The 4263-nt window shown below is 30.3% G+C and overlaps 1 long non-coding RNA gene across 1 annotated transcript; it reads left to right on the top strand.

Annotated features, from left to right (window-relative positions):
- Positions 1 to 2425: 2425 nt before the first annotated feature.
- Positions 2426 to 3957, top strand: LOC111717254 (uncharacterized). Its single transcript, XR_002768730.1, has 3 exons — positions 2426 to 2863; positions 3510 to 3589; positions 3904 to 3957. It is a non-coding gene; the product is annotated as an uncharacterized LOC111717254 (long non-coding RNA).
- Positions 3958 to 4263: the final 306 nt, after the last annotated feature.

Here is a 4263-nt window from a genome sequence, read left to right on the forward strand (position 1 = left end):
CTAACCAACCTAACCTAATTTTAACTTTTAAGTTCACAGAGTACACAGAGTTTAGTTGGGTTCAGAGAACACACAGTCTGCATACATTTGTACAGCTCACACACTTTACATTATATGCTAGTCTTGTTTAGTAGTGATGTGAGTCTGTTAAAAGTTGCCGTTGTGACTGGTATCTGTGAATTGCTGATTAATAATTATCATGAATCAAATACTGTTATTTATAAGCCTTGAGTTATCATTCATTCTTAGATTGCAGCAATTGTACTCCTACTTTTTTTCACAACAGAAACTTTTACAAGTCATAATTATTTTCTGGACCTTTGTACTTCTTTTCATCTCATAGAATTTAAGTTTAAGTTAAGTTTTTATTTTCAAAAATGTCTTTTACTATCTCTAGTTTAAATACTAAATATACCTATAAAAGTATAATAAAATGTCGATTTTTTAGAAACAATGCTTAGAAGGTAATTATTTGGACTGTATGTGTGCCTTTTAAGTATCTTATACTTATGCCTGATATCCAAGAAGCCAAGTGTTATGAATTTACAGTTCGAATTTTGCCCCCCCCTAGGAGCTCCTAGGGGGGGCAAAAAAAATTTTTGCGCTTCGCGCAAATCTTGCCCCCCCCTACATTTATTTCTGTATACGCCCTTGATAATCATTTAGAAAAAAATGCTTAAGTGCAAATTTGAAGGGCGTATAAGGAAATTTCGATATCCTGTTCAGCATGACAAACATTAAGATGTGTGTCAAAACGGTAAATATTTAATTTTTAATCTGAAATCTAAAAAACTATTTGTTTGATTAAATTTGATAATGTTATAGAAGTCTCAATAACTCAGAATGATAACATACAGGGTGTCCCAAAAACATGGGAATTCAGTGACGAATTCGATATCGTCTTTTTAAATAATTCTTTGATTTAGTATAGTGATACCTAATATAGACTTGACCACAAGTGAGTGAGAAAGCCAGAAATGTATAAGAGGAACATACTTGCAGCCAAATTTCTTTTTGAAACATAGAAAGGGTCACACAGAGCTTCACATATCATATAAGATTTTTTAACTTTAGTAATTTATTTCAAGTTTTACAATATTTTTAATTATTATTAGAGAGATAATGAGGTTTGTTGGAGGAAGGGTATATGGAATTGCTCCCTGTTTTCCTTTGAGTTATAGTCTTTTTGACTAAGGGGAATTTCAAGGAAACCCCAGAGCTGGAGCCCTTTTGCAAAATGGGTAGTTGTAAGCCTTACAGCCCCATTGAGAGGAATCTTTCACAGAAGTCCAGTCCTAACAGCTAGTTGAGTAAAAAACCCATATTGTTGTGCATATTGTTTCCGGGAGAAATTTTTTTATATTTTTGAGAATTAAACGTTTTTGTAAAACATTGTAGCTTATCATTATCATTATCATAATTTCTATTTTATTTAACATACCCTAGACATTAAAAGAGCAAAATAGTTTAATATGTACATTTGTACTGCTCTCTATTGTGTTTAAGGTCCACCAGATTTTATTATGTACTGACAACATAAATGAATGATTATGTGGTTATACGTAAATTTGCATGTTACTATTTAAAAAAATATTTTATAAAAATGCTATCTAGAGTTTTATTTTTAGAAAAAAAAATTTCTGAAAATTATAAAAAAGTTCTCCAGTAATGCGAAAATAATTTCATAAAGTTCCGTTTTACCATTTAAATAAAGGATTTTATGAAAATTATATCTACTTTACACTGATTATTTAATTTCTCAAAAATATAATAAACGGCCATGTTGCTATACGTAGCGGTTTCTATACGTTGGATTTCTATAATGTTTGACGCCGCCAAGACCACTATGAGAGAGGTTCTCAACTGAGGGTGGTAAGCAACTGTACCATATATATATAGGGATGTTAACGTTTTCATTTTTTTTAAAACTGGTTGTTTTTAAAACGATCGGTTTTATAAAATACGTTGTTTTGTTAACAAACGTTAATGACGTCTCATTGTTTACAATCATTAACAAAGAGAGGAAACCGACCTGAAGGCCATCTGTACTTGACATAAGTAATTTTTAAGAAAATATCAAGAAGTTCTCCCCCACAACTTTTTAACTTCATGTAAGACGACATCCAATTTAAAGTTGCATGTAATATTTTTTCAAAAACGATAGTTTTTCCAAAAATGACCGTTTTTAAAAAGTTTGTCATTTCATTATCGATTGTTAACAACAACCCTTCATTAGTGATCGTTAATGACAACATCTTTGTTAACGATCTTTAACATAATTTTCAATAACTTTTTTTCTAAAATGACTGCTATTTGTTTTTTAAAAGTTCAAAACTATAGTTTTTTCCACAAACGAAACAATCAATTTTGAAAACGATTGAAAAATGAAACAAAAAAACTATCGTTGAACGATCGTTTTCAAAAACGATTAACAACCCTGATCAAATAAGATTCTATCCAAGCTTTAAGGCCAAAATAAACGCTTAATACTTGAAAAACCTAGTATTTTCTGCAGGAAAATTTTGTATTAGCCTTATTAAATTTTTCAAAATGATTCATTATTCTTGAATTTTCTAATTAGTCCTGAAGTTCGTAATTAATACTCTTTATGAAACATTGAGAGTGACATACTTGCAGCCATCACTTTTCATGAAACATAGAGAGGAACATACTTGCAGCCATCGCTGTTTATGAAACATAGAAAGGAACATACTGGCAGCCATCACTGTTTATGAAACATAGAGAGGAACATACTTGTAACCATTCATTGTTATGAAACATTTATAATATTAAAAAACAATTAAAAAATTTCAGGGTGGTCGATGTGTGCGCTTTTTTGATGGTGTATCAGAATGTATTGGAGGTAGGGGTTTATATCATGCATGAACAGGGGCGGACTTAAGCAATATCTCAGGGCAAGCGTAAGCGTGCAAAAACAATTTGTTTGGCCACCCCAAAAAATTGAAAAAAGCAGTAAATTTGCAATTAATTATCTATTATCACATTTTGAGATTTACATATGAAAAATGAAACACATTTATTAAGATTGATTAAGTATAAGTATCTTATTGGTATTTAAGAAATAAACAATTAAGTCGCTGTCCAATTCATAATTTGAATAGAAATTTGCCAATTAAAACATAATAAACAGTATGGAACATTATTTTTACATATCGAATCAAAGGAATTAATGTTGGTGATGATCTATTCTTTTTTACGCGCTTGCTAATAATCTAATAAATCCTTTTTATTACGTTTTTTATAAATTTTTACAGTGATAACCAGAAAACTCTGAAATAGGAAGACGACTTTTAAACACAAGTTAGGACTTAATCTAGTTTAATGAACATTAGACATAGCTACTGTATAGTGTAAATAGACCTATTTCACTTAATAATGCTTTGCTAAGTTTCAAGTAAAAATATTTGCTTTGAAACATAATCAAAATGCTTAAGTATTGCCATAATGTCGTCTTTCTATTAAATTGTTTTCTGGTTTTCACATTTTAGCAACAACAACAACAACTACCACAACTACAACGACTACAACGACAACAACTACCCCATCATGTATTCAGTTATGTAATGATGTAAGTTAATATTTTCTCATATTATTTTAACACAGAGAAGATGAGGGGTAGTTTATTTTAAGTTTAAAAATAACTAAATAAATAGGTCAAAACCTTATTTTCACAAATTTACATTCTTTTGTTGAAAACGTGATTTTATCCTTCAATTTTACTTCCATGGCCACCAAAAGGGGTTTCTAATCTTTATCAGATTATTGACATGAAGGTAATGTCTTACCAAACCCCGATTTTCTTTTTTTTGGGGGGGGGTTAGGGTTATGGATCGAGGAAAAAATTAGAAAATAGTAAATATACTTAAATCTTGTTTAATTTAGTTTATTTGTAATGAGTCGAACCAAAGAACTGAACCTTCTATAGGAAATCAGGAAAATACAATAGACTAGAGTTGAAACTCCAAATAATATCATTCATTCAGTATACCCTGTCCCACTAAAAATAAAAATTGCATTTTGAGGACAACAAAGTATGCATGGAGAGCTTTAGTTTGTTATAAGAAACAAGGTACTAATGCAAGGAAAGATATTTCAGAGGTGTACTCATTTTTTGTACTGCAGTGTACTGTCTTTGGGCGGAAAAGTAAACACGAGACGGATGTCACAGCCTGACATGGAATTCATTTCCACAAAAGTAATCTATAAAATATTCTGTACATAGAAAACTATATGTGAATTTTT

The sequence above is a fragment of the Eurytemora carolleeae genome, unplaced genomic scaffold, assembly GCF_000591075.1.
Source record: "Eurytemora carolleeae unplaced genomic scaffold, Eaff_2.0 scaffold2452, whole genome shotgun sequence".
NCBI lineage: Eukaryota > Metazoa > Arthropoda > Copepoda > Calanoida > Temoridae > Eurytemora > Eurytemora carolleeae.